The following is a 24,507-nucleotide window of genomic DNA, read 5'->3' on the forward strand; positions in this document are numbered from 1 at the left end:
CTGTTATACCTGTGTAAAAGATTTTAACCCTGAAGGCATGGAATATAGGCCTCAAAAGTTAAGCAAGTAAACATTATATACTCCAGCACAACTCTATTGATGAAATCGGAACCGCATACTACTCTTGATTTTTACCATATCTTTCTATGGCAAGAGTTTTTTGGTTAATAACGAAGCAAATATTTAATTACTACAATATTAGTTTCTTGCTAGAAATGACATAAAAAGTAAGAACATTTTTATTAAAATAAGTTGGTCAAAAATGTACATTCACACAAAACGTCTCGCTTACATATGTAACCCTAGTTCTACCAGAAAGACTCGGGAGATAAAATGATATAACGAGTAAATTTATTAATAGCTCAGCAAGCATAGTCTTTGGCGTAGGCCCCGTCCTTAGCAAGCAATGCGAGGGTAACGGAATCTGCAAATCCCGCCTGAAGATGAAGGCAGGGGCGCAGCCGACCCCCTGGAGGCAAAGGAAGGGACCATCCTGGTGGTGGTGGGGAGGATGGAGGGAAAGGACCATCTTGGAGGTGGTTGGGGAGGCTGGAGGTAATTGTCGCCGTCAGTATCTGCGAACTCAGACGGATGTAAGTACCATTCTTTTATACTGAGAGTGTTAACACATGATTGGTTAGAAGTGAGTTAATTCATGACGCGCTGATTGAGTCTTCCTGGCAGAACTTAACGCTAAGCTTACATTTCTACCAGAAAGACTCGGGAGATAAAATGATATAACGAGTAAATTTATTAATAGCTCAGCAAGCATAGTCTTTGGCGTAGGCCCCGTCCTTAGCAAGCAATGCGAGGGTAACGGAATCTGCAAATCCCGCCTGAAGATGAAGGCAGGGGCGCAGCCGACCCCCAAAGATAGGTGGAGGAATACCTCCACCGGGACGGAGGAATACCTCCGCCGGGACGGAGCCCACCCCCAAAGATAGGTGGAGGAATACCTCCGCCGGGACGGAGCCCACCCCCGAAGAACTGTAAGTAAGAGTACCCACCAGTCGTGGATCCTGCAGTTCCTGGAATGAGAAAGAAAAGTTAATAACGTGAAAAAGCTTTTTTTTTTTTTTTTTTTTTTTTTTTTTATATATTAAAAAATGAACTGCATAAAGACAAGGTCACGATAGACCATACGTGAAAGCCATAATATTGCTCGATTATGATGACCACTTAGACAAGGCCTCAATGGACCATAATGCCAAATTTGCTGTGCATAGACATGATGTGATAGACAACATAAAGACAAGGTCCAAAGACCACACATAATAGCTATAAAGCACGAGGTCGTGATGACCACATAGAGACGAAGCAGCGATGGACCACTTGACCCTGATAGGCTGCACATAAAAGCCATTGAGGCGCCAGGTCGTGATAGACCACATAAACAAGGTCAAGCTTGACCACAAGGCCACGATGGACCGCACATAAACACAAGGTCATGCTTGACCACAAGGCCACGATGGACCGCACATAAACACAAGGTCATGCTTGACCACGAGGCCACGATGGACCGCACATAAACACAAGGTCATGCTTGACCACGAGGCCACGATGGACCGCACATAAACACAAGGTCATGCTTGACCACAAGGCCACGATGGACTGCACATAAACACAAGGTCATGCTTGACCACAAGGCCACGATGGACTGCACACAAACACAAGGTCATGCTTGACCTCAAGGCCACGATGGACCGCACATAAATACAAGGTCATGCTTGACCACAAGGCCGGCTCGACCACACATAACAAGGCCGCGATGGACCAACATACCTCAATGGGCATATGCAGACAAGCCATGCAGGCTACACGGCCATGATAGACCACATATAGCTGGCCATGATGGCCATTAGACACAAAAGACCACAAACGAGACAGGCCACGATAGACCGGACGGCCATTGGACCACATAAAACCAAGGCCTCGATGAGCCACGAGGCCATAATAGCCACATATAGGACAAGGCCACGGTAGGCCACACGGCCATGGGAGACCACATAGACGAGACCGCTTAGGAGCCACAACGGCCGCTAATGCCACACAGAGACAAGCCTATAAGACAAGGCAACTAAGCCACACAAAACCAAGGCCTCGATGGACCACAGACCCCGATGGGCCACACACAGGACAAGGCCACGATAGGCCACACGGCCATGATAGACCACACAAAACGAAGGCCGCGATGGACCACAGACCACGAATGGCCACACATAGGACAAGGCCGCAAAAAGCCACAAAGCCACTAAAGGCCACACATAAACAGGCTAAACATAGACACGGCCATAAAGCCACATGAAACCACGACCTCTAGAGGTCACTAGACCTCGATGGGCCTTGCAGGACAAGGCCACGATAGGCCACACGGCCATGGGAGACCACAGAGACGAGACCGCTTAGGAGCCACAACGGCCGCTAATGCCACACAAAAGACAAGTTTCACAAGACAAGGCCGCTAGGCCACACAAAACCAAGGCCACGATGGACCACAAGACCACGATGGGCCATAAGGACAAGGCCACGATAGGCTACACGGGCAAAATCGACCACACAGAACGCGGCTATGATAGCCACTCAGGACATGTCCACAAACGGCCACAAGGCCGTGATGGACCACACATAGACGAGAGACAAGACCAGACAGCCACATGAAACGAGGCTGCAATAGCCACATGGAGACAGACCACATTATCTGCTTATCGGGTGATGCAAGCTAGAGTTCCAGCACAGATTAATTGAAACATGACACCACCACCAGTATTTGCATGAGGATTTACCTGAATCGTTACTGAAGAGCTTGCTGAGCTTCCAGAATGATTTTAGAATCATTTCTTAAATAAGACTTGAATGCAGAGGAAAACCATCTGCCCAGCATCTTGATAGCTGAAGTAGAAATGCCGCATTTGGCTGCTGTAGTGGCTGCCCCGATCCTGCAGGAATGACCGGTATGCTGAAAGGGAGACAGCTGTAGCTTTTGAGGACTGAAACTAGATGAGTCCTGAACCAGACTTTAGAGAGAGATGCTTCGTTAGGTAGGAAAATAGAGGGAGTGATCTGAGAATCTAGGGAGGATTTTAGGAATTTACTCATAGATAGAAGGGACAACATTTATTGCTAATTTTAGAATTTGTTAATGTGATACCAGAACTTTAGTCATTTGGAGTGCTTAAGAAAGAGTAAAGAAATTAAGTGAGAACGCAAATCAGAAAAAGAAAGACCATGGCAAGATCGGAGTGTTAGATCTGAATTAAATTACCCTGGGTGCATGAGCCATGAATGCTGTTAAAACATGGCTACAATCGAATATGAAAATAGAAAGAGAAGACCATTTCGAATGGAAGTTAATTAAAAGGGGGGTTAAATGGATTCCACTTTCTGTAATGTTGCTGTTAAAGCATTTCAACAATTGCAAAGTTACAATGCACAAAGTCGAGCATGGAGGACTTAATTTAAAGAGATTGCTTTGTAAGGACTACAGCAACGCTGAGAGGGACTGAGCGGCATTCCTTCCGGATAAGTGGCATTGCAAACCCTAAAGTTACATAAATCCAGCTCCCAGAATATGATTTATAGCCTATCGAGACAGGATGACATAGTGAATGACTAGAAGATTACTACGCATAATTCTTCGACTAACCATCCGGAAATGGTGTCTACCTGTTGACGCTTCTGAGTCTCTCCATCTCTGAGTAGGTTTGACGAAGCTAAAAGTTTTGAAAATGTCTGAGTAATCGGAGCTGCAAAACGAGCTGTTGAAACTCCACCCCCTGTGCCAGGGAGCAGCAGCCTGACTGCGTCCAAAGGGACAGACAAAAACAATGCACTGTACTCACACTCAAATGACAATTCCAGCATAATAGAAGAAAATATCTTTGGAGCATTCCAAGTCAAACCCCTCACACACACCCTGGGGACACTGGAGACCCACCAGACATTGATTTCGTAATTGTAGACTTGGAAGGAACAACCGGCCGTGATGAGGATGGGAAATAAAGGAATCTGAAAAGAAAACCGAAACATTATAAACAAATACTGCAGAAATATAAGCTTTTAAGATGTAGGGAGCCAGGCCTCCAGTGATATATGGACTAGCTGGATTGAGCAGAGCGACTAATTTACATGATCACTGTTAGAGGAGACGGGGTGATGGACAAGGGTTGCTGAAGGGCAGAGCCACCTGTAGACTAGTGTGTAGCTATAGCACTGCAGTGGTCAGGAATGTGCTCAAGCAACCTTAATCATGAAATTGGAGACTACTGATTGCCAGATAAACATCTCAGGAATAGCATTTTCGTCTAATGAGAAGATCTGCCTTGATGCAACCGATCTTTGTTAGCACATACAACGTAATTTTTTCCACCACTTCGGACCAGAAAGGATGTTAGCAGCCACTATAGGATAATTTCTGTAAAGCGTGAATGAACGAAGCCTGAGCAGGCTCAATAATTTTTTTTTTATTTTTTTTTTATAACCACTAAATCTTAATCTTATTAATCCTATTACAATACTTACCTGAAGTAAGGTGACGGCATACCGATAAGATACAACCTCAATCACACTTGATATTCTGTTGTTGACTTTTGAGCGCAGAATCTATTTCTCAGCTGTGCAGTGTACACCTGACATTACTCTCGAGTTGCCTTTGTACGAGTGAAGTTTTATTCACGGCCGAGAGATCGCTGGCCATGGCAGCCAAGTGAGTCCCTTGAATAGAAAAATCTCTGAACATTTAAATCATACAGATGAGAAAATATAATGTCACTCGAGTCTTCTTGACTAAGATTCCTGGTGATTGGTTGAATGATATAATTTAAACATAACTATTAGGTCTACTGTGTTAATCACATTGGCAAAGTCCGTGACCTTTGACCTGAGCATCCTAGTCTGCCTTCTTTGTACATTTAATATCAAATACCTATTACGTAAATATTTCTATGACACATATTGGTGGATTAACGTAGTCGCCGAGAACAGAACGCGTTACAGCGATTGTACAATATTTCTGTTACTGAAGAACTTAAATGCAAGTATTAAAAAATCTTGATATGAAGAAAAATATATCAGCACTGTAAATGTATAATTTATTTCCTTTGTATTATGTACTCCTGCAACATAGGCCTACCCATATAAGCCCAACATCCTTCATAACCATGACTACTAATGCATAACGTCCAGTGACAACTTGCTTCCTTTAGGTTCAGCTTCTTCTTTATGATATAGTCATATATTTCCATGAATCATTTTCAAATGTATTTAAAAATAAAAGTTAAAAATAAGTTATAATTTAACAGCATTAATTGCTGTTGCTTTATGTTTGAAAACGAGCTGAGATATACATAAAAATATATGTATATATATATATATTCCCCCTATTGATTGGTTTAAGTCTGCAATCATCCAGGTATATAAGTCGAGATCTTCCCGGCGGTCGGGAAGTGGTTGACAAAAACATCTCCAGTCCATAAATGCCGAAGCAATACCGAATTCAGAAAAGGCGTAAAACAAGTTGGATAGGTAGGCTAAGCTACTGCTCCTTTAAGACGGAGTGCACTCTCACGATGGTGAGTGAGCGGGTGAGGAGCGCGAGCTGTAAGCATAATTATGCATATAAATCCGATTAATATCTTAGTTGCTCTAAAGCTTGTTTTAAATGTTATTCAGCATCCAGTTGTTAGTATTTTGCAACTGCCCATGAGTGCGTGGGATCAACGATGCTGAAAATAGATTACCATTGAGCTGTGGGATATCAGTTACGCAAGTCTTTGCATACACTTGCTACAACCAGCGAGCTATCCGGCCCTAGTAAGTAGTGTAGTGTAGTAAGTAGACTTTTTTTTTTATATATATGGGTCAGTGACGTGCCGCACTGATTTGCACTTCCAGGAGCAATAAATATTATATATTTATATAAAATAGGTTTAAAATTATATATATGCTTTAATCTCACATCATTTGTCCTCCTCACTGTTCATAATTGTGTGAAAAATTCAAAAATAGGTAACTTTTAGACTATTAATGTGGTCAAATGTCATACGGTCAAACGGAATTCACTTAAAGTTATTTAAGACAATTGCATTTAAAATGATTAAAAATGTTTAAAAATCATCAAATTTTTCATTTGGCATATTTATTCAAGTCTTAAGATAAGCATATTAAAGTGTCAGTGAGATAGACCTTAAAGAAATGTCATTAGTATCTAAAACAAATTGTTCCGCAAAGACACATTTTCCCTATGTCATACGGTAAAACAAAGTTTGGAAGCCATTTTGGAACTGAATATTAATGACTTAAGTCATGTGACATGTGATGACATCACTCAGAGGACCCCTGAAGACCAGCCAAGTTTAAAGTAACTTTAAGATTTTGCTCCTAAATTTCAGGTAATTTCACCTTTTCCAAGTGTGTTACCATGTGTCACAGATTTGGGTGTCATATGGTCAAACGTCAAAAAAGGGTTTAATACATTTAAAATTTGAAAAAATATTGATTTACAGGTGAAATATAAAGTTTAAAAGTCAAGGTCAAGGGTAAAGGTGGAAGGAGGTGGCCAAGCAACTGCCTGTTATAATGGACAAAGCATGGAACTGTCATAAGGGCAAACAAAAAATGTCATACGGACAAACGATTTTACCATATGACATGTTGTTATACCATATGACACAGAGCATTTAACTGAATTATTTAGTTATTTCTTAATTGTTTTATCACATATATAGTTTGTACAACTACTATGAATTAATATTAACATATATAATATATTTCTGCCTATTTCAAGCATTTTTACAGATGCCTCTTACAGATTAATTACAGATGCCTCTTTCTAGTAAGGAGAGGGGTGCACGTTTCCGTGCAAAGCTAAGGGCAGATCCTGCAGCTAGAGAGGAGAACCTAGCTAAGAGGAGGGAAAGGTATAACTGTGAGAGTATATGATGTCTGAGCTCTGAAACCTTGGAGAGAGACCGATTGGTACCGTTCAGGTGTAAGCCTGGGGACTTCCTCGAGTGTGAAGGTGGTGTCTACGGACGCCTCCACCTCGGGATGGGGAGCGCTGCTCAAGGGCAGACCGTTCTTCGGCCAGTGGGAAAAGCTTCTACACATAAACTGCTTGGAAATTATGGCAGTCGACAACGCGCTTAGGCGTTTTTGTCCTCTGATAAAAGGACACCATGTTTTGGTCTGTTCGGACAACATGTCAGTGGTAGCCTATATAAATTGCCAAGGAGGTATCAGGTCCCGAAACCTCTACAGGTTGATGGAGTGCCTCTTGGTCTGGGCTCAGCACAATCTGCGCTCGCTGAGAGCAGCGCACGTGCCAGGCCACCTGAATGTGGGACCAGACAGACTGTCCAGGGACAATGTTCCGACAGGGGAATGGTCTCTACACCCACAGACAGTCCAACTGCTGTGGAAGACATTCGGCAGAGCGAAGGTAGACCTGTTTGCGTCTCAGGAAAACGCTCACTGTCTGGAGTTTTTGCTCACTGTCACACGCTCACTGTCTGGCCCACATCTGGCCCCGCTGCCCGCTCTATGCTTTTCCCCCGTCACGCTCCTACCTCAGGTATTAGAGCGAATCAGGGAAAACGGATGCTCAGTGCTACTCGTGGCCCCGTTCTGGACGAACCAAGCTTGGTTCCCGGTTCTGATGCAGCTGACGAGCACTGCCCCATGGCCGATACCAGTGAGGAGGGATCTCCTCTCTCAGGCCAAGGGCTCGATCTGGCATCCTCGCCCTGAGCTTTGGTCCCTACATGCGTGGGCCATCAACGGGTACCCGCTAACCTCCCGGTGGGAGTGCTAAAGACGATCACGCAGGCTAGAGCCCCGTCTACTAGACGGCTCTATTCCTCTAAATGGTCTGTGTTCTCTAGCTGGTGCACAGCTCGTGGCTTTTCATCCTCAGACTGTGGGGTGACGGAGGTTCTTTCCTTCCTGCAAGAGCTACTGGATAAGGGCAGAACCCCATCCACGCTCAAGGTTTACGTGGCGGCCATAGCAGCGTTTTCTAAACCGACGCTTGGCCAGTCACTTGGAAGAAACAATCTGGTCATTCGCTTCCTTAGAGGAGCTAAGAGGCTGAATCCTCCAGACCTCCCTCAGTTCTCATGTGGGACCTTTCTACGGTTTTGGAAGCCATGAAAGATGCCCCATTCGAGCCAATCCAATCAATAGATTTCAAACACTTGTCTTTCACTTGACTCTCAGTGAGCGCAACGTGTATGGAATTTGGGCCAAATGACTCGAGGGTCATACTCAAACCAAGGCACGGGTACGTTCCTAAATCCCTCAACACACCGTTTAGGGCTCAGATGATTTCCCTGTCGGCCCTGCCGGCCTCTAATGAGGAGAAGGACGCAAGCTTTCTTTGCCCGGTCAGGGCATTAAGGGCTTATGTGTCTCGCTCGACTGTTTTCAGACAGACAGAGCAGCTCTTTGTTTCGTTCAACGGACGTTCTAAGGGACTAGCTGCCTCGAAACAGTCTATCCAGGTGGATAGTTGACGCTATAGCGCTGGCTTACGCCTCTAAGGGCCTGCAGTGCCCGTTAGGTGTCAGAGCGCACTCCACAAGAGGCATGGCCTCGTCGTGGGCGTGGTCTAGTGGGATTGCCTTGCAAGATATCTGTATGGCGGCAGGCTGGGCCTCCCCGTCTACATTTATAAGGTTTTATAACCTAGAGGTTCCCGCCTTGTAGGCTAAGCTGCTTTCGATCTAAAAATCAGTACTGTCTGCCCGAGGCTATCAACTCAGAATACTGAAACTGCTCGAGCGCAGCTCGCTGATCAATTAAATAACTTTATGGGCAGTGTGTAAGACGCATAATATTCATCAGACCAGGCAGAGTTTTTCGCCCTGACTGTGTGAAACACTAGTGATATAATTTGCTCCTTATAGGACGCTACTTATTACAGGAATGATGCTGTTCCAGCCCCTCTTTCCTGGACTCTCTGCGAGTCCCTGATGATCATGCACTATATGATCCCTGGGCACTTGCCCTTGGGACTTTGGTGTTGGATCTCAGCACGCACAGCGTTTTACACTGTGTTCCCCTAGCGCAAGATATTACGCAGTACGAGACCTCTCATAAGAGAACGTACTCGGTTACTAACGTAACCTCGGTTCTCTCTAGAAGAGGGAACGAGTACTGCGTATCTTTGCCGTGCATGCAACACGCTCTGGTTCGCTTAGGCGATGAAAAAACAGATTCTACAGCCTGTCGAGCTATATTTATAGGCCCAAGCACGCCCGTTTCGGCGGGATGTGACGCAGTGGGCGTGAAGCGCCCTCATTGGATCTGACGTCACGAGGGGCCTCTCTCGATAGGCTGCTGCAGTTGCGACAGGGCAGCCAATGGGCGCGCGAGCCGTCTCGCCTATGTCTGCATGCTGCCGCAACGCGTTTTACATCAATTCAAAATTAAGGATAATTTTTGGCTTCAATATCTCGCGGAAAAGAGGTTTTCCCACATTCTCACAATGTTACTGTTATTTGTTATACGTTTTTCGTAAAAAAGTGATGAATCTTTTGATATGAGCTAAAAGAAATGTTCAAGTGTTGGGAAATATATTCTACTGTTAATAAAAGGTTCACTTGTGTTTCTTTGAAATCATTCTGAATTGGCCTACATCAATTTATTACATAAAAAATGCAATGAAACATTGAAATTGTACTATGTCATACGGTAAAACAAAATATGTCATATGGTAAAACATTGAATTTTAAAAGAAATAAAAATAAATACTTTGTTTGTTTACATGGTTCATGAAAATAATGGAGGAGAGCTAGTATGATATATATATGTATATAACTTCAAGGCATTTTTGACTAATTTCTAGCAAAAAAATTGAACAAATGTCCATAGATGACATGCTGTAGTCGTTAAAAAACAAAATATCTAGTATTTGTGGTGTAGGTGTTTATATTTTGCAACTTGTTATAATACTTACAGATCAACTATTACATTCTTGGTTGTATTTAACCGTGTCATGAATATCAAATTTAATTTATTTCTAAAAATCATTTCGTTTTACCGTATGACATTTTCAAGGACTGTATACAAAGAAACACATTAAAATGTCATATATTGTTATTTTTTATAAAGGGCACTAATAAAAACAAAAAATATACACATAGATTTACTCAAAAAATGCTATATTTAATTTGTCTTTTCATTTTTATTTTTTTACTGTTTTGAAATTCTAAAACGTCACTGACCCATATATATATTTTATATATATATAATGAAAACTACCACGTCACCAGTCGCCATTTAAACTTGACCGCTGATGAAGGGAACAGTAGAGTAGCAAGTTATATACTTACCTGAATGAAGTTTAATCATAGTAAATAATGGGGACATGTAAACAGTGGCCGCTGAAGCTCAACGTAAAACTTTGAATGTAGAACTTGAACTTGAAAAAACCCTGTGTGGAAATCGTCTCTCATGGGATTTCAAGCTGCCACGCCAGGGTGGGAATTATGTAATTTTAGGGGCAAGGCCATTTGGCCTCCACCTTTTCTTTTTTTGGGGGGGCACCAAGGCCATATGACAGGGCACAAAGGCCATTGAGTACAATTCGATGGTTTTCCCATTCAGATTGATACCATAACATCCTAATTTGGAATAAGACATGGATTATGACTTTTTTTTAACAAATATAACAAATAAACAAATAAGCTATAAACTATAAACAAATAAGCTATAAAGCTATAAAAGCTATAAACAAATTTTGTGTAAACATGTTATAATTTGCCTATATATATATATACATACATACATATACATATATATATATAACATAAATTGTAAGAATATGACAATAGTAAAGACTAGTACTAATAAATAAACATTAGGCCTATGCTAAAGTTATTAAATAGCAGTCCCAAACTAGTTTTTGTTAATACAATGTTGGTATGAGCCACTACAGTCATTTAAAAATATAAAAAATAACACAAAGAAAAAATAGTGGCATTTTGGGGTTAATATGGAAAGGACAGTTACCATGGTGAATACACATATTAACAATAACTGTTAATGAAACATGGAAACTGCTCCTGGTGAATAGAATAGAATGAAAATCATACCTGAATTACTTTTATTTCGTGTAATTTACAACGTAACGGCGTTGCATGCTCGTAGTTTCTTTTGCACTTGATCAGTGAGGAGATACAGCGCGCGCGCCGTCGCATTTGCGCGTGCAATTGAAGAGTGTGCGCTACGAGAACAGGATAACGGCTGACAGGACAAGAAAGTCAGTTTTTCTGAGGTGAAAAACTTTATCTCAGCGTACACTTATGTCACTGCCTGGTAGTTCCTATTGTGCTGGGTTTTCTGAAGTAGTCATGATTCGCCTCTCATAACATATATGCTCTAAACACGCACGCAGAGTGGAAAAAGAGGCGCGGGGAGCAAGGATCACAGCGCAAATTTTTTTTATATCGATATATAGCCCAGCCCTACACTGCACCTGCGCGAATCCACGAACTAATTGAAGTTCAGAGACTACTTGGGTGGCTCGCTGTAATTCAAAGCAAGCCCACTATGCCGAACTGGCGCTTTATACATGGAACTTGGACAGGGCCAGGGCACACAGGCCACTGTGGCCGTACGATGATTTTTTTTTCACGGGGCATGAAGGCCAAAGTGTAGGGCAATGGCGGCCATGGCCGCGTGGCCGCGGTATAATTCCCACCCTGTGCCAGGCTCTTGTTTCCTACACAAGTGTGTCGCACTCGCGCACCGTGAAAGTTGCTGAGATCTAATCAACGATATGACTTGTGTTGTTGGGGTTGGAATCAAAAACGCGAGAGAGCGAACTCCGGTGTCGGTTTCTGCGAACCGAATGGGGAGAGTAATTGGCGCCGTCAGTATCTGCGAACTCAGACGGATGTAAGTACCATTCTTTTATACTGAGAGTGTTAACACATGATTGGTTAGAAGTAAGTTAATTCATGACGCGCTGATTGAGTCTTCCTGGCAGAACTTAACGCTAAGCTTACATTTCCCTGAAAAGGGAACGAGACGCTGTGTCGAAATGCTGTGGGAACGCCTCTGCGTGATTGCGTCATGAAGCACGTATTAAACCAGTCCAAAGGCGTGACAGAACGTCATTTGACGTAATCGACCAGTAAACTATAAAGCACACCTTAACCAAAAAGTGTCAGCTTCTGATAGGCTGATAGGGAGCGAGCAACCCTCGGGTAAAAACTCGCTGGGACCCTCTGCGCCCTGGAATGAAGGCGGGGTTGGCAGACCGGCCCCCTGAGGGCACAGAGGGGAGACGGGCACTGTATAATGAGGTGAAAACCGTCTTCCCCACGGAGCCCGACACCTCTGGCGTCAGGGCTTCTTGGCCTACTTATAGATAATAACGATCCTCAGATCCGTTTTACCATAAATACGGATTTTAGAAAGGGCACAAGGCACTTGCCACGTGCCCTTACCACAAGCATGGATTTTAGAAAGGGCACGAAGCATTCGGCACGTGCTCTTATCATAAACATTGATTTAGAAAGTGCATAGTATTTTATACAGCTAAAAAGCCAGAAAGATACTTCATCTAATTTCTCAAAATTAAAAAAAACCATAAACATAGATTTTAGAGAGGGCACGAAGCACTCAGCGCGTGCCCTTACCATAAACATGGATTTTAGAAAGTGCAAAGTATTTTATGCAAAAGGCCAGAAAGATATTTAATTTAATTTCTCAAATTTAAATGCAGCCAATAACAATCAGAAGTATTTCATAGTCTGAATTGCAGGCTGAATATCCATATTTGAATACAAAAGAATCATAGCTTGCAAACACACATTTTAGTTGTGATAATAGGAAAAAGAGAGAAAGGGGAAATCCTTATTGAGCTCCGTTTCCTCCGCTTTATTAATATATTGCGGACCCATAAGATCTGGAGATCCGAGCCGTAGATTCTTTGTTGACCCATAATCTACGCGCTACCTCAGCAAGCATGAAGGTGGGGTTGGCAGACCGGCCCCCTGAGGGCACCGAGGGGAGATGGGCACCACATAATGAGGTGAAAACCGTCTTCCCCACGGGAATATATATATAATATATATATAATATATATAATATATTTATTGGTGAAAATTCCTGCCTAGCAAATTCTAAGACAGACAAAAAACACCAGGGACACAATTTCACATAGAACGCTTGCTGAAGACAAGCTGTTTGGTTAAGGTGTGCTTTATAGTTTCCTGGTCGATGACGTCACATGACGTTTCGTCACGCCGTTTCGGCGTTCCCACAGCGTTTCGACGCAGCTCGAGTTCCCTTGAAAGGAACTCTTCGTCAGAGTGGACCACTAACCACAACTTTCAGATGCCATGTTATATCCTGTCACTAGAATGCGCTTCCTCATTAACTTTGAAACAGGAAAAAGCACCAAGAAGACCTAACCCTCACACCTAAATCTTTTTCATTTACTTCTTATATTTCTCTTTTTATGACAGACCGCACTGAAACCCACTCAAAAACTACCCTTACGCCTAAAAAAACATTTTAATCTGTAACCTACATACTGAAACCCACCTAAAACCTACCCTTATGCCAGAAACCCACTTAAAATCTACCCTTATGCCTAAAAACCCTTTAAATCTGAAACCTACATACAACAAATCGGGTTTCCGGGGCGAAACGGGGAAGGGGAGTCACAAGGTGACATATTGGATACGTGCGTTGCTTCTGACGTCACACTTGGATGTGGGCGGGGTTGGATGTCCACCACAGGATGCAACGAGCACTACTTGCAATAACTGGATTCGGATGTCCTACAGCTGTATTCTGCCAACAGAAGCAGCATTTTTCAGCATTAAGACACACCCTATATCTGCCCATAATAGTTTGTACTAGTCATAATTTAAGTTTGGTTGTAAGAAAAATCTGAAATTTAACATTATTTCTGTAGCTATTCATCAGTTTTAAATATACTGGTGGTGTCAAAAAACATGTATTACACATTCTGTTTGTCTCTTGTGAACACACTTGTACCACAGCTCAGCTGAATACATGTCTTTAGGCGTATTCGACTTTAGCTGGATGTAACCGATCGGTGAGATTTGCCACTTGCAGTTGGTGAGAAGTTGAAAATGCAGATGTCAAGTGGAAAAAAAATGTTGTCAACTGCAATAGCGGAAATGAAGCTTCAGCAGAAGTTCTGCCAGGAAGTCTTAATTACTACGTCACTTATTACCTTCACATCTATCCAATCATGTTCCTTATACTTGCTGTGTAAAAGATCGGTACTTACACATGGTTGAGTTTGCAGATGCTGACGCAACAATCACCTCCACCCTCCCCAACACCACCAGGATGGTCCTGTCCTTACCTACCGGGGGGTCGGTTGCGCCCCTGCCTTCGTCTTCAGGCAGGAAAGATCCGCTACCCTCGGATTATGCACTACGGACGGGGCCTACGCCAAAGAACTTTATAAATAATTGCTTACTGAGCTGTCAATAAATTTATACTTTGTTATATTATTATTTCTCCGAGTCTTTCAGGTAGAACTGCAGTTCCCAGAGTAAACATGAAGCACACGTCACACATGAGTTCAGCCAAATGCTTGTCTTTTTCCTTCATTTAGCAAACCTCATTCACACAGAAATCAGCTGGCTTTGATTGACCAGATCTAATATTGTCACAAGGAATCAATGTTGATGCATCGAAATTCTGTCAATGATTGATTTAGAGGTCATAGATCCTCTTCTTAACATCATTATTTCATCTTTGTCATTTATTAGGATACGTACCGAAAACTTTTAATCTGACTATTTTTAAACCTCTTATTAAAAAATGCAACTTGATCCTAGATAATTAGTAAATTACAGGCTGATCTGTAAAAAGCAGTACCCTCACAAACTATGTTCCTTTTTTTAAAGAAATGGTCTCTGCGAAGATTTCCAGCCGTGCTTTAGACCGTATCATAGTACTGAGACTGCTCTCATTAGAGTTAAAAATGATTTGCTATTATCATCTGATCATGGTTGTACTGTATCTCTCTATTACTGAATCTTAGTGCTGCATTTGATACTATCCTATTAAACATCGTATGCATTTTAAAATATTGCTGATTACTTACAAAGCACTAAATGGTTTAGCTCCCCAGTACTTGAGCGAGCTCTTAATGCATTATAGTCCTTCACGTCTATTGCGGTCTCAAATTTCTGGCCAGTTGATAATGCCTAGAATATCAAAAGCAACTGCTGGCGATTTAAAACTGCAGTGAAAAAAAAGACTGCCTCAAAAACGCGGTTTGAAATCGCAGGTGTTTCTTACGTCACAAGCTACCTTGTAACCAATCACGTCAGTGTGCAGGCAGGCTTTATCGTATCATAATTTCTATGCCGTGAAGCAAGGAAATCTCAAGAGAAGCCAGGCTATCCTGGTATTTTTTCTGTTGATATGAAAAATTGGGTAGATTTTGCAATATAGCGGTTGCATGATGAATGTCACAATGTTATGATGAACTATATGCCTTTCTCCATTGACTTTCTGAGTTGTTCAAAGCCTTTCTAAGGATGTTGATTGTTAGAAGGCAGCTGTCTGACTCTGAGATGGCAAATAGGAACATGGCTTGTGTAACATTAGCAACACATTATTTGCTCTTTGATAACTTAACCAAGCAAAAGGCTAATCATATTCATTTCCGATATGTGTCCGACGTTGTAAAGAGCGATACCATTGTGCAGCGTTTACCTCAGTAAGTTGGCCGAGTGGATCTCTGAGCTGGCACGAGTAAATGGAAGTGGGGCTAATTAGCATATTCATGGCTCCGTGTATACTAAATAAGGCAAGGATGTAGAGTTACATTGAAGCTATTTTAAGGCATGAAGAAAAATTTTCACAGGAAAAAACTTTTAAATATGTCATTTTGGTGATCAAAGATGAGTTTTAAGGGATAAAATTATTGATTATAGGGGGACTTTAAATGTTTGTTAGACTGCATAAACTAGGTCACCCGGAACCGGGAACACTTCCTTTAACGCCCAATGTGCTTGTTACATTATAAGAAGAATGGCATCTACGCTAAAAATAATCTCTGTTTATCCTGAGGTTACCGTAGTCAGCCGGATCTGGGCCGTATCCAGATCAGATGGAGGACCTGCGCCTAGACACGACCACAACGCAGACCAGAAGTGCAGAGATTGTGTCACCTAGACTCTCCCCTGTGAAGGCCTCATCGGCACGACAGCCAGTATCACAGATCTTCAACAAGACCTGTCTCCATACCAGCATGATGAATCTGATCTTCAACTAGATGAAACTGGATTAAATATATTGAATGTTCCGAACCCAATTTGACTTCTGACCTGTAATGCTGCCTGAATCATAATCATACACTGTTCGTTCATTGGCCAAAGGAGAACTGGCCCCCTGACTGAGCCTGGTTACCCCCAAGGTTTTTTTTCTCCATTCTGCCAACTGATGGAGTTTGGGTTCCTTGCCACTGTCGCCTCTGGTTTGCTTAGTTGGGGACACTTAATATTCAACAATTATATTGATATGACTGCATTGACACCATTGTCTGGACGATGACATCACTTTTTTCTCCAGAGCTGCTGTATAGATAAATTAACTGAATTTATAACTAATGATTTTTACGACTGAAATGAATCAACTTCCTTAAGCAACTTCCTTAAGCTGGACAATGGCACTATTTTCTTCTAGAGCTGCTGTAAAGCCAAAACGATCTTTGTTGCATTATTTTCCTATTTTCACTGCTATATAAATAAAGGTGACTTGATTTAATTTGACTTTTTTTACTTATGGTTTATCATTCTCACACCAGAGTTCAGCCCAATGCTGTTTCGTACTGGGGTGTTAAAATCTATAATTCAAATCAGTTAAAGTCCCCCTGTGGTGAATATGAAGTTTTTAATGTTGTTCATTTGTCTATGTGGTGTTTTTAATGTGCTTTAAATCGTCAGTTAGAAACCTGGGTGTGCTATTTGATGGCAATCTTTAACTTTAAAGCCAAATTTCTTGCATTTGTAAAACCACATTTTTCCATCTTAAAAATATATCTAAATTAAGACATATACTATCAATGACAAATGCAGAAAAGTTAGTTCATGTGTTTATGAACCCAAGGCTAGATTATTGTAATGCTCTACTGGGTGGATTATACCTAGAATATCAATATCGTCTGCGGGCAGTAGATAATTTTCCTATTTAGCGACCAAACTCTGGAACAGTCTTCCAAGCGTTGTTCAGGAGGCAGACACACTCTGTCAGTTTAAAACTAGATTAAAAGCACATCTTTTTAACCAACCATACACATAACACACTATCACATTTCTATACATTCAAATCTGTTAAAGGATTGTTAGGCTGCATAAAGTAGGTCAACCGGAACCAGGAACACTTTCCCACAACAAAAAGCTCAGGTTTTGGGGCTCAGGTCAGGAAGCAGACAGACTGGCTAAACCGATCGTCTGCTAGCTGTCTCTCGTCACTGAGGTCAGATAAATCCCATCACACAGAGACTCTTTCACCTAGAAATCATCAAATAGAGACTGTGTCTGTTCCCCGAATTAGGAAATACAAAAAACTAACAAACCCATCTAAGGGTAAACATTTAATTGATGTTCAACAAATAAAAAACAAATATAATACAAATGAGCAAATGATAAAGCTTGGGTTGCTGAATATTCGATCCCTTACTTCAGAAGTTAATGATATGATTACAGACTATAATCTAGATGTGCTGTGTTTGACAGAAACCTGGCTAAAACCAAACGATTACATGACTTTAAATGAGTCCACCCCCCAAGATTACGGTTATAAACATAAACCTCGTCTGAAAGGCAAAGGGGGAGGTGTTGCTGTAATTTATAGTAATATTATCAGAATTACTAAGAAGTTTAGTTTCAAATATAATTCTTTTGAAGTGTTGGTGCTTAATGTAACAATATATATCAGGGGTGCCCAATCCTGCTCCTGCTGATCGACTGTCCTGCACAGTTCATCTACAACCCTAATCAAACACACCTGCCTTTAATTTTCAAGTGATCCTGAAGACCTTAATTGGTTACTTCAGGTGTGTTTGATTAGGGATGGAGATAAACAGTGCAGGACAGTCACGGCAGGAGCAGGATTGGGCACCCCCTGATATATAGTGTAAATGATAAATCACGTTTGAGATTTGTGCTGGCTACTGTATACAGGGCACCATACAGACTTTATCAAAGAATTTGCTGAGTTAGTACTGGTTGTAGATAAAGTCCTAATTGTTGGTGATTTTAATATACATGTAGATAACGAAAAAGATGCATTGGGATTGGCATTTAAAGACATTCTTAACTCTATTGGAGTTAGACAACACGTGTCAGGACCCACTCATTGTCGTAATCATAATCTCAGATCATCTCAGATCATTATCTAGTCTCGTGTAAACTTCATTTAGCCATGGCTGCAAAGCCGACTCCGCGTTACAAATATGTTAGACCTATCACTTCTGCCACTAAAGATTGCTTTATTAATAATCTTCCTGATCAGTTTCATCATCTCAGCATCCCAGATAGCTTAGAAGAACTCAATATTGCGACAGAAACTTTTAACTCTCTCTTTTCCAGCACTTTAGACACAGTTGCTCCTTTGCGCTTAAAGAAAATAGTCCAACGTCGTGGTACAACGAGCACACTCAGGCCCTTAAGAGAGCAGCCAGAAAAATGGAGCACAACTGGAAGAAAACAAAACTAGAGACGTTTCACATTTCATGGAAAGAGAGCACAATTGCATACAGAGAGGCCTTAAAAGCTGCTAGATCTGCTTATTTTTAACCCTGTTAGAAGAAAATAAACAAAACCCTAGGTATTTATTTGAAACAGTGGCTAAACTAATGAAAAAATAAAGCTTCTAGTCCAGACGTTTCCAAGCAGCATAGCAGTAATGACTTTATGAACCTCTTCACTTATAAGATTGATAATATCAGGGAGAAAATTATATGCAACCATCTACTACAGTATCGCATCAGGCAGTGCATTGTTTTCTCCCTAAGGAAAAATTTGATTGATTCATTGCTAGGAGAGGAAGAATGCTACTGAAAGAGATGCTTCCAGAGGTCATAGATCCTCTTCTTAATATCATTAATTCATCTTTGTCATTAGGATATGTACCAAAAACTTTTAAGCTGGCTATGTTTAAACCGTTTGTTAAAAAAAACTCAACTTGATTCTACAGAATTAGTCAGTTACAGGCCGATCTCGAATCTACCTTTTCTGTCAAAGATACTAGAAAAGGCAGTATCTTCACAACTTTGTTCCTTTTTAGAAAGAAATGATATCTGCAAGGATTTTCAATCAGGATTTAGACCGTACCATAGTACTGAGACAGCTCTCATTAGAGTCGCAAACGATTTGCTCTTATCATCTGATCGTGGTTGTTATGTATGCATCAATATGCTATAATAACATATATTATTCTATTTGTGTTTCAGAATACACACGAGGGAAACCGGAGATCTGACTGCACTGTTTCGACTGATTTATTCGGCACACTGCAACAACAACAAACAACAGCACGGGGGTGCCCTCTAGTGGCCCTCAGGTATTGTAACAACTCAAATACATTACATCTCTCCCTCCTTATTTCAGTCTACCCCGTTTTTTCTTTTTAAAGTAAGAACCTCTATTTCTTAGGAAATAACAGTTAGGACCCAACAATTAGTAGCCCACCCTCAAGCAATATTATTTGCAATGTTCACTTCGCTACTTACTCAAAAGTATGTAACACTTTTAACATAATACAACTGTGTATAGAACATTTACACATTTTACAGATCAAGTCTGTTAGGTGGTTTACGGGTTCTAACGGGAAATCTTCTCACATTTGGGGAAGAAACAGTAACTGGCTCAACAAGCTTGGTTACATGTTGATCTGGAACATTTGGTTCAGTATCATTAGCTGTTAAAGACAATTCTTGCCCCTTAACATCCAGTGTTGGTGATGTACTATTTTCAGCTGACAAATGTTCTGTGCTCTTTGTAATTTCTGGATGACAGTCTAACATATTTAATCTGCATGTCTTTTCCAGCTTCGTGAACTGTCCACCTGAACGGTGTACGACACTGGTCCTGACTGAGAAGAAACCGTACCGGTTTTCCACTTCTCCTCTCCCCGTCGATAATCTCTGACCAGCACTGAGTCACCCACATTGAAGTCTCTGTGTTTGGCATGGAGGGCACGGTGAGAACATTGTACTTTTTGTGCTTGCTCCACAGTCATTTTCACACTTGGTTTCAGTAGATCCAGCCGTGTCCTCAATCTGCGATGCAAGAATAACATAGCAGGCACTTCTTTTGTTGTGCTATGTGGTGTATTCCTGTACTGTAACAAGAAAGAGTCTAATCTCTGCTGTAATGGTACTGGTTCTTTAGATGCTTTAAGTGAGTGTTTAAAAGTCTGCACGAAACGCTCAGCTAGCCCGTTGGTGGCTGGGTGGAATGGTGCAGAGCGGACGTGTTTAACACCATTTGATTTCAGAAAACATCCAAACTCCTCTGAAGTAAATTGTGGGCCATTGTCGCTAACTAGTGTTTCAGGTATACCGTAGCGACTAAATAGACCACGCAGCACTTGAATTGTCTTGGAGGAAGTTGTCGAATCCATCACATGAACCTCTGGCCATTTTGAGTGTGCGTCCACAACTACCAGAAACATTCGCCCTTCAAATGGGCCAGCAAAATTGATGTGAATTCGCTGCCAAGGAGCTTCTGGCCATGCCCAGGGATGTAGAGGTGAGAGACACGGAGATTTTTGATTTTGTTGACAGGACATGCATGTCTTTGATTTCTCTTCAATTTGTGAGTCAATATTTGGCCACCAGATGTAGCTACGTGCTAGAGCTTTCATTTTTACTACACCTGGATGTCCTGTGTGTAAATCCTCTAACACTCGTTGTCTCAGATTTGATGGAACGATAACTCGCTGTCCCCACATCAGACAGTCCTGCATCAGTGAGAGTTCCTCCTTTCTTGTGAGGTATGGCCTCAGTGCATTTTCTGAATCTTTTGTTGATGGAAATGATCCAGTGGATACCATCTCTTTCACCCGACAGAGGATCGGATCTGCTCTGGTTCCTTTACTGATGTCGCTGCTACACACTGGAAGTGCATCCATTTTATTTATGAGGTAAGTGTCCACTGCATCTTTCTTGTCTCTGTGCTGTACCGGCAGTGGCAATCTCGATAACCCATCAGCATTCCCATGGTCATTAGCACTTCTATTTTGAATGGTGTAGTTGTGTGCAGCTAGCAGAAGAGCCCACCTCTGAAGTCTTGCAGCAGCCATGGATGGAGTTGCTTTGTTCGGATGGAGTATGGTAGTAAGCGGACGATGGTCTGTTAATAATGTGAAGTGACGTCCATATAGGTAAGTATGAAACTTCCTTACTCCAAAGATGATTCCTAGCGCTTCACGTTCTAGCTGCGCATAGTTTTGCTCAGGTTTACTCAGAGTTCGGGACGCGAAGGCTATGGGCCTTTCCCGCCCATCCGGCATCATGTGGGAAAGTACGGCTCCCACCCCGTATGGTGAAGCATCACAGGCTAAACGAACTGGGAGTCTTGGATCATAATGTGTGAGTACACTGGGTGTTAACAGCTGATTTTTAGCATCTTGGAACGCTTTCTCACACTCTGGCGACCACATCCATTTTACTTCCTTGTGTAACATTGCATTCAGGGGGTGAAGAACTGTGGCCATATTTGGCACAAATCTTGCATAATAATTAACCAGTCCCAAAAAAGATCGTAGTTGGTTAACATTAACAGGAGCTGGTGCTTCGGCGATGGCGCGCAGTTTGTCTGGAGACTTGTGAAGTCCTGATGTGTCGATCACGTGTCCCAAATACTCCACTGAAGTTTTGAAAAACTCACTCTTCTCTCTTTTCACACGAAGTCCGCATTTCTCCAGCCGACTTAACACAGCTTCCAGGTTAGCTAAGTGATGAGCATTATCTTTTCCTGTGATCAGGATATCATCCAAAAAACAATGTACACCCGGTAGCCCTTGTAGCACTTGCTCCATGACTCGTTGAAATATCGATGGAGCTGAAGTGATACCGAAGGGTAATCTGTTGTACACAAACATCCCCTTGTGGGTCGTGATGGTGAGATATTTACGTGAATCTTCATGCACAGGAATCTGTAGGTAGGCATGTGAAAGGTCTAGTTTGCTAAATCTTTGTCCTCCAGCCAGTGAAGCGAACAGATCTTCAATCCGGGGTAATGGATAATGTTCTGCACACAGAGCTGGATTCACGGTTATCTTGAAATCACCACAGATCCTAACATTGCCACCTTTTTTTATTACAGGTACGATCGGGGTTGCCCATTCACTGAATCGCACAGGTGAAATGATTCCTTCCTTCAGTAAGCGATCAATTTCTTCTTCCACCTTGGGTCTGATGGCGTACGGTACCACCCGAGCTTGGAAGAATCTTGGTTGGGTTCCCGGTTTTAGACTCAAGGTCGCTGTATACTCATTGAATGTCCCTAAATCTTCTTTGAATACTTTGGCATACCTTTTTAGAAGACTTTCAAATGTTCCTTCACCCCCCTTTTTGAAAATGTACATTAAAATGCACTATTCAAGCTTAAATGGTTGTAATTCAAGAATGCTTTGGAGTATAGACCTAAGTTTGGTCTTGTTTTAAAGGGGAAAAATAGCAGATTATTGCTGAAGTGAAAGCACTTCAAAAAATTAAAGAATGAAAAAGTTATGGAAGTTTAAATTTACATTAAATCAAATATAATTTATTTAATATTTTTATTTTATATAAAATATATATTTTACAAAATATGTTTTACAAAAAAAATACTATAAAATGAAAGCCATATATCTAACCAAGTTGTGTTCCAAATTTGAAGTTGATATCACAAAAATGTAAGTTCCCATGAGATTTTGTTTAGGCGTATTACCAAAAATAGCCACCGGGTGTCATTGAATTCCATTGAATTTAACTGTATGCATTCTAACATAACAAATTAATACATTTCTGTCCAAATATCACTTCTGTCACATAATATGGAACCTTGAGACTCAGACCTTTCTGACAATATGTGTTTTGTCAAGATTAGGAAATATTTTTATCATAAATTATGAAACATAATGATGCCCAAAAGGGGAGGAGCCTGGTAAAATAATTTATAGTACCGTTTCTATGGTAACACAATGTCCAATTTCAAAACAGTTTTCACAGGATGAATTCTGAGATCGTAAGCTTTCAAATGATACCTAATTTATGATAACTACTAAAATATGTAATGTAATAAAAAAAGGCGATAAAAAAATATAATATAATATTTTAGAGGATAATATATATGTCATAATTTTTAGAAAATAATATTATTTTATATTTTTTTATTGACAAATACTAGATTGAATGTTTTATTATGAACTTTTAGCATGAAAACCAAAGTTTCAATTATTAAAAGTGTGTGCGTCGACTTTTTGTGACAAACGCCAGAACTCCAGTTATGATGTCGATTTTTTTGAGGTGCACTCTTGTCATAAATTCATCTATTACTGTTCCTGCATAAATTGGAACAAAAAACAGTGCTGAAATATCTATTAAGGAGTCTTAGACCTTTCCAACAATATATAGTTTGTCATGATTAAATTAGGATTTAATTGTAATATAGTGACGTAAACGTAGGCGTCCCGTATACGGGACGGTGACAGTTAAGGGGTTAACTTGATTCACTGCTCTTACAGTTCTTATCTCATGCCAATCTAGACGGATTCTGCGAAGCCATTCTCGTCCCAACAGAGGAGCTGCATTTCCTGCAACAACATACAAAGGTAAACGTACGTTTTGTCTGTTTAGCTTGACACGCACTTTGATGACGCCTTCTGGTGGGATGACCTCGCCTGTATACGTCTTGAGGACAACGTTCGTCTGGCGTAATCGAACATGACTCAGTTTATCTCTGTACAGTTCACTTGAGATAATAGAGACCGCCGCTCCAGTATCCACTTCCATATCGACTGGCAATCCTTAAATTTTTGGTTGCACTTTTATTACAGATGACACTAACTCAGTTTCACTTTTCATTTTGTTCACCTGTGGAGAATTTTGCGATGTTGCTGTTACTTTGTGTAAAGTCAGTTCGGTATCCTTGTCCGAATTTGTCTCTTCCTCACTCTTTTCCATATTAGCATCCACTCTGTGAATTGGTCTTTTCTTTGTCTGTCCCTTCCATTTTGCACTTTTTCCCTTTACTGTAGCTTTAAATGTTTTCTCCTCTGTCTTATTACCTTTACACATTCGTGCAATGTGGCCTTTCTTCCCACACTTGTGACACACTTGATCTTTGTAAAAGCACTCATTTTGGATATGGTTGGGCTTTCCACATCTATAAAATTTTTGCCTTGACGATTCTGACGACAGAGACATGGCATTTACCTTCAATGAGTTGCTCAAGTGCTGTGATTCTCTAGATACAGCCTCCATTGACATCGCTATATCCACAGCCTTTTTATACG

At 41.3% G+C, this 24,507-nt stretch overlaps 2 long non-coding RNA genes across 2 annotated transcripts; one reads left to right on the top strand and one right to left on the bottom strand.

Moving 5' to 3' along the window:
• Positions 1 to 305: 305 nt before the first annotated feature.
• Positions 306 to 3,606, bottom strand: LOC309496786. The gene is made up of 3 exons (XR_014205238.1): positions 2,784 to 3,606; positions 1,008 to 1,028; positions 306 to 575 (listed from the first exon to the last, which is right to left on the bottom strand). It is a non-coding gene; the product is annotated as an uncharacterized lncRNA (long non-coding RNA).
• Positions 3,607 to 20,056: 16,450 nt separating this feature from the next.
• On the top strand, positions 20,057 to 21,013 carry LOC309496517. The gene is made up of 3 exons (XR_014205146.1): positions 20,057 to 20,205; positions 20,554 to 20,756; positions 20,926 to 21,013. It is a non-coding gene; the product is annotated as an uncharacterized lncRNA (long non-coding RNA).
• The last annotated feature ends 3,494 nt before the right edge of the window (positions 21,014 to 24,507 follow it).

The sequence above is a fragment of the Leuciscus leuciscus genome (genome assembly GCF_965113295.1).
Source record: "Leuciscus leuciscus genome assembly, chromosome: 4".
Taxonomy (NCBI): Eukaryota; Metazoa; Chordata; class Actinopteri; order Cypriniformes; family Leuciscidae; genus Leuciscus; species Leuciscus leuciscus.